This window comes from Oxyura jamaicensis, chromosome 3, assembly GCF_011077185.1.
Source record: "Oxyura jamaicensis isolate SHBP4307 breed ruddy duck chromosome 3, BPBGC_Ojam_1.0, whole genome shotgun sequence".
NCBI classification, from domain to species: domain Eukaryota; kingdom Metazoa; phylum Chordata; class Aves; order Anseriformes; family Anatidae; genus Oxyura; species Oxyura jamaicensis.
The window spans coordinates 16,415,738-16,429,735 of record NC_048895.1 but is presented as its reverse complement, the minus strand read 5'-3'; the positions used below and the strand labels follow the sequence as shown (position 1 = coordinate 16,429,735).

Here is a 13,998-nt window from a genome sequence, read left to right as displayed (position 1 = left end):
ACAAATGAAGTGTTGTTCATGTATTGACCTTTCATTTCTATAGCTCAATACTAGTTCTTGTACAGCACTTGTAATTAGTGAAATAGTAACAGAACTGGAAGAAAGATGTGGGGGGAAGGAGCTTATGTGGATGTTGTTAATGAGAAGAAACTATAAGATGAGTTACATGTTTAAAACTGCAAAACTTCATGTATGGCCAGCTTCTAGGTCCCAAATCTCTGTTTGGGAAGGAAAAAGAATATCCATCTGCTCCCAAGGGGAATCGCAGGGGACGGGCTGATCGATAGGCACAAGTGTGTGCCTGCCCTTCACCCCATCCTGCAGCCCTTCTGCGCCGCAGGACTCGGGGCAGCCCAGCCACCCTGGGGACGAACAGACAAAACCCACGTTCATGTTTCAGGATAACCAGCACCAGTAAAGGTGGGGGACTCGGGCATGCACGGAAAAAAAAGGTCCTCAAACCAGTGTATATGGAGCAATGGGTGCTGCCATCCAAGATGCTCTCTCGTGAGAGCCAATCACAGGCTTGGAAAAACTTGGGATTTTGAGAATAAACAGGAAAATCTATCCTTCTGTGAGTCCGATGCAGTGCTCGTGTAAAGGCCACAGTCTGTTTGCAGCTGGTTTAGTGTAACCTCTTCAATGACTGACTGCTTCCAGTGAATGTGCTCTTCCCAGGCCTCTATGGGGAAGAGGCATATGGGGGGCAGCCGCTCACCCTGCCTGGGGAACGTGGCTGCTCCAGGGGAGAGACACTCACTTGTATGCATGCAGCATAAACCATGGCAATGACTTAATTGCCACTAATGCAAACAGACAAACAAACAGACAAACAAATCTAAATCTGGCTGGGCCTTGTGCTTCTATTAAAACACCAAGCAGGCAGAACCGACCGGAATTTGAGCCCTCTGCTTTTCCCTGGGAGGGTGAAGGAGGATTTCCCAATGGGACTTCAAACCCAGGAACATAAATATCTGAAAGAAAGCAAATAATTCACTATCTCAGTAACAAAGATGTTAGTTAATAGCCTTACAGCTATAAAGGAACTATTGCAACTGCAGAAGAGGTTTTATTGTATGTATTACTATTAATGCAACAGAAATGTATTAAGAATGCCTGTCATTGCAAGTCTGGAGAAAAATACTAGGCTTGGGTAAGGTCATAGAGGAAAAACAGAGGAAAATAATAGAGATAAGGCTGTGGAGGTGTTTCCAGCATCCTATGGATGTGGACAAAGGTTAAAGTGTCTAACTTTAAAAAGTTAAAGCATCCTCCAGCCCCACAGAAATGCCAGCAGTGATGCTCAGGTCTTACTGAACATTCTTATTAAATGACACTGAAAGGAACAAAATTTCAATACAGCAGAAACAATGACGCTATTTATGGTTGATCTCCCTTGCAAGCTAAATTGTATGTGTAGGGTACGCAAAAAGTGCTGCATGCTGCAGGATCTGGCAGCAAGCTCAGAACTCCCAGTGCTGATCCCCCTCTCATGGGACGTCCCCGTGACTGCACGGAAAAGTCCCTAAAGGGGTCCTGGCCATCCCGGAGGACCAGGTTTTAGCCTTCTGCACACATTCATCATGACCAAAACCAGGAGACCAGGGAGCTGCTGCTTGAGCACAAAGTCCCCCATACATGTGGGCGGCTGGGCTGAACGGGGCACGCAGACCCTCAGAAGTGGAGCCAACAGGGAGCACGCCGGCTACCTGGGATTTTATAAATCTTTCAGCTATCAGTCTTTCCGAGCTCCAAATGCAAAATCCAGCAGCCCAGGATATCATGTGGATTTATGAGCTGGGATTTATGAACTGGTCTGGATAAAATAAGAACTGCCTTGACATTTTTTTTGAGGTTTGAGGAAAAGAAACAATAAAAACCAAAGACCTGATTTCCACCCCCCTCTTTTCAAAGCATGTTTATAGAAATGTATGCTTGTAGATGTATATATTCAATTATTTTGATTTCTCTTTCTACCTGTGTGCTTCTTGGTCCGGCTGGGGCTGATCTTGCAGGGCTTCCTGCCTGGCATGGAGAGGAGGAAGTGGCACACATCTCCCAAAAAAACATCATCTTGAGCCATTCCCAGCCAGTTTCTGGGCTGGGAAAGGTGCCATAAGGGCTCTGTGGGATTTCTGAATGTCTGCAAATAGTAGGACAGCTCCCCAAAATGACACTGTTGCAGCTCTCACCGTGCCACTTTCTTTCATCATTTTTTTCCTTAGGATTTTTGCAGCCTTTGGTTGTTGGGTTTTGTTGTTTTATATTTGTGGCAAGCTGTGTTTTTAGGTGTGCATGTGTATATAATGTGTGTACATATGTGCGCATATGTGCACTTGCATATATATATCAGTGCACGTGTGCACTCGTACACCTATGAATCAGCATATATACAGTATAGCATATATCAGTATACAGTACAGCATATATCAGTATATATACAGATACACACATACACAAGTGCATGTACACCTGTGCGTGTATGTACATAAGCACGTGTATGTGCACAAGTACACGTACACATGTATATATGTAGTTGCATGCTTGTTTACTCCTCTATAACGTTGCACACAGGCATACTCATTTATGAGCAAGTATTATGGATGGTTTGTGTATTAACTCTTTGATTAGAAACCAATACAAACTATTACTTTTTATTAATACTATTGAACCACATGTACTTTACATGAACCTTACAGGCTCATCCCAAAGGACTTTCTATCTTTATCTGTATCTCATGACTTTGGTTTCAATTTGTCTTATCTTAAAAATCACAGTGAAAAAGAAAAGACAGCATTTACCTTGGTCAAGAGGAAAACTGCCAGATACATTTTTGGCATCTCTTCTGGTTGATCCTTTTGTACCTCTGCCCACATTTTCTAGGTGGTTTTCTTGCCATGATCCTTGAGTTAGCTCTTTATTTTATGGATAAATGTACCTCTTAGGAAAAGAAGACATATATAAACATAACATATGTAACATATAAACCATATATAAACATAGACATATGTAGATACATATATATTGTCTACATACCTATATACACACATATATACCTACATGCATACCTACATATACACATATGGCCAATGCCAAGGATGCTGTTTGACCTCCGCATGAAACCTCCTCATGCTGATGACTGTTTCCCAAGGCTTCTGCCAGCATCCTAGGAAGGAAAACATGGGCTTAGCTAATTCCCTGGGCTAACGGGGAGACAAGCCCAGAGAGGGTGGTGTGAAGGAGGATGCTCTGGGCCCTTCTCCTGGTGGTGTCTCACCTGCACAGAGGGTGCAACACAAGCACTAGGGAATGGAGATGATGCTCCAGAGCAGCTGAATTTGGTCTGCACAAGACCAAGCTTCTTCATCACTTCTGGTGCCTGGATAAGCTCAAGTGGAGGCACTTGCCCTGGCCAAGGAGCTCAAGCCAAACAACCAAACAATAGCTGGCGGCAACCTCCCGGCCCCAAACCCATGGACCGCAGCCTGGAAATGCAACAGACTCGGTCAAGAAAATGTCAGCAGGTTGCAAGGAGCCAGTAAGGGCTTAGTGGCTGAACCAGGCTCTTTGGGGGAGAGCAAAAAAAGGGTTTTCTTACTGGCCCAGTGTTGGTGGTGATTTGGCTTGCTTTGCTGGAATAGACTTTGTGGGTCTGAAGCAAAAGGTTGTGCTTTGTCTTTAATTACCACATATTCAGAGTACTTTTTCAGCATGGCTTACATCCCAGGAATAATTTGATTTGGAGATTTTGTTTTCAATGAAATAGAGGAATCCGCATCTCATCAGAGAACTGGATAAAAGGCTTGTTTAAAAAACTATACACATACACACTTCTTTTAAAATTACTGTTATTCAGTGTGGATTCCCCATTTGCCACCTTTTGGAGCCCAGGAAGGCTGTGGCGAGCCCCAGGCTCAGGGTGAGGAGCCAGCAGACTGCTTACCACATCGGGATGTTCCAGCCTCAGCTTTGGTCATGGAAGTTCCCTGCGAGTTTAATGCAAATTAACAAGATTTATCAAACCAGGAGGGTGGCGACGGTTGGGAATATGTGTTCTGGTTTCCACACCACTGAACCCTCAGCCACCTAAGGCCTCCAAATGGGTGGTGCAGCCACCAGCATCTCTCCTCGGCTGCTTTGTGCTTCTACCATGTCTCCCACTGCCCGCTCCTGGTGCGATCGCGTCCTCTGGCTCGGTATCGACGTTTGAAATCCTCTCACCATCCAAGGGCAAGGGAGGGGGCTCCCGTGCAAGGCACTGAGTGCCTGGAACCCGCTAAGTTCAAAGGCACCCTCCCGCCCACCCCAAGGAGAGATGAAGCTGGCCCGGGGATGGCTGGAGGCCACACAGATGGGAAGGTATGTAGCAATCCATTTATCACTTTGCAAATATTAGTGCTGCTCGCATTTGCTGCAGCAATATTTCTTCTTGGAAATTGGTGAAGTGAGTAATAACAATGTTATTTATTCTAAGACCTTGGAGCTGAGAAGCAATAACAGGGGGACTGTTCCCTTGAAAGCTTCTGAGGTGCTGGAAATAAAATGGGGCGGGGGGGGGGGGAGGGGGAGATAGACCAACAAAAGGCTAGGGGATAGAAAGGCACATTATAAAGCCATAGAAATCTTGGGTTTAATTTTGTTGCCCCAAAGGTAATAAAATGCATTTTGTAATGATTTATACACAAACAAGGAGGGGGACATGGTGGCTGGCATTTTGAGTGTCCTGATGGACATGCCTCCTGCACCATGGGGCGGCCACCTCGCCCTCGCCTCTCCTCACTTTTTTTCTCCTTCTGGGGGGGGGCCCGCCGCCCGCACGTTTTTTTTCTTGTTTCTCTCCCCCTCTCTGCATTGCTTATCTGAATATATAGGGCTGCCCTTTGCTCAGATTTATGGGTTGGGGCAGCGCTGTGTGTATTTACAGTCTCCTGACCTGAAGACCTACAGCTGAACAAGAGAAGGAGGAAACCAGGGCCCGTTCCATAAACAGAGACAGATACGGGGGGGAGGCAGGAGGAACTGCCAGCACTTAACATTTTTAACTATTTGGCCAAGCGAAGGAATTAGTGATTAGATTAGAGCCCAAGAAAAATGAGAAGCGGGGTTAAAGATTTGGCGGGGAGAGGGCCGGGTCCGGCCGGGGTCTGGCACGGGAGAAATGCAAAGTTGGAGGGGTTTTGCAAAAGGTTTTCCATTAGAAGTTAGAGGGGTTTAATAGAAGGCTTTCTGGGGCCAAACGGCATAGGGATGAAAGCGAATCTCCAAAGCATCTTAATCAGAGCTGTGCTTTCCTTGGGCAGAGCCGAATAACTCTTTTAAAGTGCAATTAGGTTGCGAGAAGGTAGATTACTTAGTCCGTGTTTATTCAGGTACTAATTGCCTCAGATTAAGTAAAAGTTTGAAAGCCTTGCTTGACGGTAATAAATATTTCTTACGTCCGTGTCTATCGGGTGGTTTGCAAGCAGAAATTCGGTTCAGATGAGACATATTTCAACGGGCCCTGAGAATTACTTGACTTCTCTGATGTGAAAAGCAGCAAAAGTGGCAACAACCTGGAAAATAAGTAAATGAAACGCAACATACGTAGGGGTCACAATATAGCATAAGTATATCAACATGATGAACAGCTTTGATGAAAATGGTAAACAAAACCACCCTCTCTTCCTGTGGCTTGTTTTACATTGCAATAAACCACTGACTCTATAACCTATCAGAACATGCTGAGATTTTATGCATCATTTCCAACTACTATTTGAACATTTGGTTTAGAGTAGTCATGAACTATAATTAATGTGGGTTTTTTTTGTGTGTGTATGTTTTTTTTTTCCCTGATAAAAAGCGCACTTTATTGTAGTTTATTACCTGTTGGTCCAGAGCTCCATAGGTGACATAAATTCATTGTGGGTTTTAGAACGGGGATAGAGTAGGGGGCTCCTGCACAGGGTGATGATGAATCCACATTCACCATCTGCGATCAAACACAGAAGTTTTGCCTGGGCTTCACTGCCTGTGATGCCCCATCCAACGTACACATATTGCTGCTCATTCCGAAGCCCGTTGGAAAACAGAAGATGTGAGAGGAATTTAACCCCGATGCTGTTGCTATTGTCTGGTAGGACACTTCTATTACCATTCCTTTTAGCTATACCACGTGCCTGAGCTTAGACCATGGGCATCACGCACTGGCATCCTTGCTCTTACAGAGGAAGAACCCCCGGAAAAAGGGGGGGGTGCTGTCATCATCTCTGTGGTCCCTGCCCAGCTCCAGGTGCCAGCCCAGCGCTTCGCTCGTACGAGCGAGCTGGTAGCGCCAGGCCGCTGGGCACAGCCTGCCAGGAGGAGAGGGGAAAAAAACCCCAGGCACCACAAAGAACATTGAGATGAATGGCTCTATTTTATGAGCCATAAAAGTTTTATTCATCTTGACACCGAAACAGGTTTAGGCAGCGAGCTGACACGCCTTAAATAAATAAGTGGAATTAATTCCCCGGCTCTTGAAACAATAGCGGCGTGCATGTCACGCCGAGAGCTGCCCCATTGTTTCCCATGGCTGCGCGATATTGATATTATTTGTGTTTTTCCGTGCGGCTTCCTCTGGGGCCTGGTTGATCCACTTCAGATTCTTCCCCTGTTTTATTAGAGGTTGAAAAAGGTTCAGGACCTGGTTGTACCGCTGCTCCCACCGACAGCTCAGGAACCAGTTTGGCGTCTGGTTTGTCTGTTGTTTTACTGCTGACCTTCAGCTCAACTTTCCCCCCTGACCCCAGGAGGCATCTATCATGACAAGAGGCTGTTTAACACAAATGGTGCCCATTTATAGGGGAAGAGAGTCAGAAGATTTCCTTTTTATGAAGAATTTGGTTTTTCACCCCTCTTTTCTCAGTCACCACAGGTGAAATCCCTCCCAGCAGCTGGCTTATGAAATAATGCGAGGGGAGGCCGTAATGAGCTGAAAGCACCCTCAGCTGGAGATAAATATATGCAAATGAGATGCACAAACAAAGGAGCCTGGACAGAGAAATATCTGCAATTCCAGCAAAATGCTGCCTGCAGCTAGAAGATGAACAGCTTTGATAAAATGGTAACAAAAAGCACCTTTTTATCCTCCAGCTTGTTTTACATTGCAATAGACCATTGTTATTGTAACCCAGCGGAGCATGCAGAGGCTTTTCTGCGCCGGTTCAAAAAAACCTGTTTAAACATTTGTTTTTAAGGCATTCAGGGGCGATGATCAATGCGCTGTTTTGTTTTTTTGCCGGCTGGGGGTATTTTTTCTCGGCTCGCTTTTTGCTGGGGCGGGTGTTCTGGGGGTGTCGGGGCCGTTCCCCGCCGCTGCTCCCGCCGTTATCCCGTTACCTGTTGGGCTCTCCGCAGGCAGCTTCGGTCGCACCGGCTCGCATCGAGGTGCATCGCCAAAAATTTGGAGTTTGCGTCCGGCACCGCGCAGGGAAGCCGCGAGCAGCGAGAGGCAGCGCGGAGATGGGGTGGGGGGGGGGGGGGGGCGGGGGGGCAGGCTGAAAAAAATCCAGGCGTGAGCATTCCCGAAGCGGCACCCAAACAGGCAGCTTTAATGAGAGCAATCAAGCCTCCGAGCTAATTCGGAGACAGCCATCTAACACGCTGATTTTAATAAGCTTTTAAAAAGGCAATCGCTAACTTTTAAAAGTCTCTCTTTTTAATTTAATTGTTTAGGGTTTGTACGTTGCCAAAACAAACACAGCCACTAAAATATGTTTTCAATATGCAGAAGTAGCATATCTAGACAATGTTTTAAATTAGCCTTGTATTTTGGGGGCTGGAGGCGGGAAGGAGAGCGAGAGGCTGACTTCAGATGACTTTAAGACATTTTCCGAGCAGTGCTGGTCACATCAAAATAATACCTTGATATTCTCACCTCTGTCTTTATGAATCCCCCAAAGTATCCATAAGGATGCCTGTTTACCTATAGGTTTCTTTAGAAAATAAGCCCAATCCTATACCATATGCAGTTCACTTGCTAAAAGGCGAGAAAGGCACAGCAAAGACAGCAATACCATTTAACTTCTAACCTTACAATATCATTAAATAAATCTTTATGAATTTATAAAAGCAGCATAAACACCATAAAGTTTAGGCGGCCCTTTCCTCGAGGCACCAACCGCAATTTTTAGATCTGGCAAGAAGGAAAATAGACTTACCTTTTAGGAAAAAAAAAATCCACCTCTTACTACGTTATACGGCTTTGGCACTTACAGATGTTAGGGTAGACAAGTGTCGGATTTCCCGATGTCAAGCAGATTTCCTAATTTTTCATAGGCTTCTCCTGTTGCATTTTTGGGGCCAGATTCAAGAGTAATCAATTTAATTTGCGTGGCTGTGCGCTGGTGATGGGGCTACGCGCACACGTAGGCTCTCGTGACCCCTGGAAGCCGACGGGCAGCTCTCCGCTGGGAGCCCGGGGTGCCCCAGGCACAGGGTTTCAAGAGTTAATGGAAACTTGGTGAGGGCAGGGAGCCTTTCTTTTTGCAGCCCAGGTTTGCAGCAGCATAATTATGTTCAACTGCTGTTGTTTGAAAAGGGCAAACAGCATCTTAGGCACAGAACAATGAAATTACAGCTGAGATTTAGGTTAGCAAAAGCCGTCTTCTGCAGGCTTTTATGATTCATTATTTCCCATTAAATACAGTATTAGAAGTGTACACCAGATAGCTCATGGTTGCTGCGCTCAGAGCACATTATCTATATTACACAGGTCTGGGGAGCAGAATTAGAAAACTTTGGGGGAATGAGCAATATGTGTTTGCTGATAGAAGTACCATATGGCTCATCTTCCTCAATTGCTTTCATTGCGACTCTGATGCTGGAGAAATTAAAGTTTTATTTGATGTGGCACAGCTTAATGAACTGTCTTCTGTTAGGAAAATTGAATATGTTTCCTGTTATTTGAGCACAGAGCCCTCATGGTTTTGGCTGATGAGGGATGCATTATGTATTGTTTATTTAGCATTTTGAAAACAAAAGCAGATATTGGAGGTAAAATTGATTACCGCAGGATGCGTTATATAATCACATTTTTCTTTCTCTCTTTCTTTAATTTACAGCCCTGTCTATTATTTTTATGAGAGCCTTTTTCTATTCTCTCCCCCCCCCCAAAAAAAAAAAAAAAAAAGAGAGAAAAAAAAAAAAAAAAAAAAAAAAAAAAAAAAAAGGGGGGGGGGGGAATGTTAGGTAGAGCACAGAATCTCTGCTTTGTTTAAAAGCAGCATTACAATTTTTAAGGCTTAGGGACCAAAGTGCGTGCCCACATGCGTTAGCCTGTGGGTCGGCTCTGGGGATGCTTTGTTAGCAGCAGCCCTGTTGCTGTTCCTCCCTGTTGGCTGCAAGACACAAAGAGGGGAGCATCGGGGCTTCACCAAGCAAATCCCCCAGATTCCCTATTGCTAAATGTTCCGGGGAGATGTGGTTGCAGACTGGTGCTGGCCGAAGAGGAAGGGGTGGATAGCAGAGGGGCTGGTGTACAGGAGCATGGGGTGGAGCGGGGCCCACGCTACCTGCTGCTGTCGCATCATTTATCTGCAGCAGGAGAGAAGTTATTGATGGGAAGGTGGTTCAGTTAAAAGGAAATGTGTATTTTGTGTTGTATTTTTTTGGTTTTGTTTATAACACATAGAGGTACACACACACTAAGGCATATGTGCCATACCCATACCATTGGGGTGCTTTTTCTCTGTTAGTAGCAATAAATGCCATGACAAAAAGGGCTGTATTTGCTCTCCAGGTTTGTGAACAGACAAGTATATTTAAGTATACTGTGAAACTTCAAGGGAAAAAAAAAATCTTTAAAGTATGCTAATCTGATTAATTCCCCTTCCACTCTCTGGAAATTCCGCCGGCTCCCTGTGATGCTTTTGCTGTTATTGATCTTCCTGCAAAAGGGGTGATCAGGGAGCTCAAAGTCAAAACTAGCCCAGCTCCAGTGCAGTGCCTGCTCCTGCCCTCCGCACCACTCTGACAAAAAGGCAATTTGTCTCGTGTGCCCCGGGATGCTGGGGGACGCTGGCACCCGCGCCCCTTCAGCACAGCTTGCGCAGAATCCAAACGCCATCCATTAAAAGAGAAAGTCCCAACGTGTTTATAGCAGCGGGCCAAGTCCTCGTGCCGGCACAACTCCCATTGACGTCAGCAGGGCTTTTGCTGGAGCAGGGAGCGCAGGAGCCTGCCCTGCACCTTCCTAAAGCATAGACCGGCCCCCCCCCCCCCCCCCCCCCCCCCCCCCCCCCGCGGCAAAAAAAGAGACAGAAAAAGAAATCACCAGTATTAGAAGGAGCATATTGCTCTTGAAAACGTCTCGTAGCAAAGTGGTTAAGCAAAGGCCATGCAAACAGTGACTATAAATATTTTTGTTCTGTATAGCTGTTCAAACAGTGCCCCGCTGTAATTTCAGATGGGCTCAAAAATAAATAAATTATGAGGGGAGGGGTTGGGGGGACAGAGAGGAGAGGGGAGAATAAAGGATTACATCACAGCCAATGCCAAAACCACAAAAAACTTCATTTTCAGACAGATATATTTCCTGGGGAAGAAAATGGTACATTTTTATGAAAGGCTGCTCCATGACAGGAGCCTCCTTTGAGGAAGACCATTATGCATTGTTATCAGCATGGCGTAATTTGACTGTTGACAAAGTATCTGTGGCAGTGAGAATGAAAGCAGTTAGAAGTGTGGCGGGTTGTAATCAAGAAGATGCTTAGCTGTGCAACGCTGCATCTTGAGCAGATTTGAATCAACATTGCCTTGAGGGGACACACACGCACACACACACACACACACACAAAAAGTCCATTAATTTTTAGTGGGAAAATTAGAGTGGCACTTGATGAAGTGAAATTTGACATGCGTTAATTGCTCCGCAGCTCCCCTAATTAGAGATTTTTCAAATTCTTTTACTGCTGTCAGGCTGATGCCGCATTGTCTTTGCTGGACAACTAGCAAAATTGCAAATTGGGCTGATCGAGAAGTCAGGCGCTGGGTGATCGCTCTGCGGCTCGCTCGCCGCTGATCCTTGTTTTCATGGGAGGGCCTACGAAGGGCACTGGGGGAGAGGGCGCGGACAATAAAATCCTTCTTCCTGATAAATAAGGAGCTGTGGTTTAACAGAGCTTGCTTAAAAAAAAAAAAAAAAAAAAAAAAAGGAAAACACAAAGCGAGACGGTAAAGCGACGGAGTTTCAAACAAACCTCTCCCCTCTGTTAAACCCGCACCGTGCGTAACATTTGGGCCGGGGGGTTGGATGCTGACTATAGCACGGCACAGCCAGGGTCATGTAGAGCCGAGGATCATCCAGGAGGGCGCTTTGCACCCAGCCACTGCGCTGCAGGAGTCCACGTGTGGGGCTGGGCCTCAACGCGGGCTTTTCGGCTCTTTTGCTTTTGTTTTTTTTCCCTCCCCGCTCACTCCTCCCCTCCCTTAGCCTTTGACCCTCTCTTAATTCATTAACATATTGAATTTTTTCAATTTTCCATCTTCTTGCAATAACAATATTAATGCCGGGGCCGAGGCCTGATTGGAGCTAAATTACTTGTTACCTGCTGGCATTTATTTATATGGCATTGAATTATAAAGCTTTGCTATTGTCATGCCTTGGGCGAATTGTTTATGACACCAGTAATAGGAGTAATTGTTATTGTTGAAATTACCTGTCAGCTACCCATAGCAGTGGCCCTTGTCCCACTGACAAATAGTGACAGGGGAGAGGGATCCTCCGCACGTCCTCCTGATGACTTCTCCTCCGATAATAAGGAGTGCAGGGCCTCTGATAATTTGCCTGTCACTGCCGAGCGCGGCTCAGAGAGAGTTGGCCAAATTGTTGTCATTCACTTTGACAAAGACAGCAAAACGCTCTGGAGCAGGGAGGAGGATTATCAAAATAAATGAAAGCGCTTACACATCCTTTGTTGTTGTTGTTGTTGTTTCTCTTTTTTTTTTCTTTTTTTTTCTTTTTTTTTCTTTTTTCTTTTTTTTTGTGTTGTGTGATTTTTCCCCCCTCCTTCCCCTCTGGCCTGCCTTCATGCCGGGGTTGCAAAGAGGGGCACACCCGTCACACCCGTGTGACTTCAGAGGGGCAGGGGGCTCCTGCCATTTGCTTTCTGTGTGGGTTCCCAAATATAAATGTATTATATTTTTCCCTCCCCCTAAGGCTGCCCATGTTTCAGGAATTACCAAGTGTCATTGCAAGAGAAAAGCTTGGGTGGTGTTTCTGCTGAGTGTTTTTTTTTGTTTTGTTTTTGTTTTTTATATGTATATATATTATTATTTTTTTGGCTTGCTTTCTCTTCCATACTGGGCAGCAGCATCACTACTGTCAGCCCTCCTGCCTTCGCCCAGGTCCCACCACTAACGAAGCGAGCGGAGGGCTCCCCGCCGGTAACGAGGTGACGTTCCTTGTCACAGAGCTGGGCCGCCTACCCAACCCATGGCACCCACCCCGCACCTCCCACAGCTCATCCTGTGGCAGCAGCAATCACTTCTTTACTCTCAGGTAACAGCTACCTGGGGCACAAGGTGCCTCGGGGGCTGCTTTAGGCCCTTTGCTGCCTTTAGCCACCATCCGACGGGCCGAACCTCCCCATGCAGCGCCATGACAGGGCTTCACCAGCAGCCAGGCCGCGGCCTGGCCCATGCCGACGTCGGCAGCGCCCCAGCCACGTGCTGGCCCCCGGTGGTGCTCGCGCCCATGAGGGGCTGGGAAATTTTGGCGGGGGTGAACTGATCCCCCCGACTTCAACTCTGCACCGGTGCGGAAAGTGTTTCATTCGTAACCATTCGGCTCAAGCGCATAATTTAGCCGAATTATCAGCCGCCTCCATCTTTCCAGGGAACGAGCGCAAACAATGTTTTAGGAACAGACATCTAAATTTAGTAGGTTTTGAATAATTGATAGGATCGTGTGACAGAAGATAGAAACTTATGTTTCTAATCATCCCAAAGCATTTTCTCGTTCCTCCCACCCCTAAATGAAGTCACTTTGTTTGCAGTTAAATACACGGAAGATGTCCACTTAACAAGTCTAAAATTGTGATACCATTAAGGGGTTATCCACGGCAATAAAACGCAGGGAACATGCCTGGGAACGCGATCTGTAAGGCAGATAATTTTTAAGAATGCGGCTTGTCCTTGCTTTGTCTGGGGAGAGACACGCTAGCGATGCTGGGAGGGGAAAAAAATAACGAACGTTTCAAAATGAAGATATTTAAGACACGCAATACATTTCGGGGCATTGCTGGAAGCTCCCATTTGATGTTTCTCCTATAAAGCCTAAATTAAGCCTCCGAGGGACGGCGATGCGTCTCCTGCTCCTAGTTTCACCAAAAACCAAAATAGGTTTTAAATGGCCATGTTACGAACGCGCGGGCACGCTTTCGCACACGACGATAATCATCCTCCCTCTGTTTCCCCCCTTCGTTTCTAAACACGGAGCCAGTGTCACGATAATGCATCTGTACATTCAAAGCTCATTTGAAATGTAAACTTTTAGCAAATGGCAATGGCTCGTGTAGCTGCATTGCTGAAGTGACTGGCAGCAAATTCTTTTTTCTCTCTACGTCCCCTCCACGCAACGTTTTGAAATACCCATCAGTGTCAAAGGAAACTGCGCAGAGCGCTGCTGCTGCTCTAAATAAGGCAGAGCAATGTTAAGAAAAACGTCAAAAAAAAATCTCACTGGATTAAAGTGACATTTCTGTACCATGTCAACGCAGATGACAAAGCTTCATGTTTTGCATAATTTCAAAAGATATTCTTCATAAAACAGCCAGTGTATAAACAGGCAGCGGGCTTTTGTTTTAAACATTTAAGATCAAAAGTTATGGTAAGAACAATTAATATTGCCTATTAAAATCCCATGTTATTCTTAGAGATACATTTTGTGGTCACTGACTATAAATAAAAGCAAAGGAACCGAGCCATGGTTTCTCACCAATGTGCAATCTAGAAATATGAAAAGGCAATTTTCAGCCTTCT

At 45.7% G+C, this 13,998-nt stretch overlaps 1 long non-coding RNA gene across 2 annotated transcripts; it reads right to left on the bottom strand.

The window, feature by feature from the left end:
- Positions 1–2,520: 2,520 nt before the first annotated feature.
- LOC118163569 lies at positions 2,521–6,891 on the bottom strand. Of its 2 annotated transcripts, XR_004749112.1 has the most exons (3): positions 5,863–6,891; positions 5,436–5,552; positions 2,521–2,940 (listed from the first exon to the last, which is right to left on the bottom strand). It is a non-coding gene; the product is annotated as an uncharacterized LOC118163569 (long non-coding RNA). The 2 variants fall into 2 exon arrangements; XR_004749113.1 differs by lacking the exon at positions 2,521–2,940 and having other exon boundaries at positions 4,829–5,552.
- Positions 6,892–13,998: the final 7,107 nt, after the last annotated feature.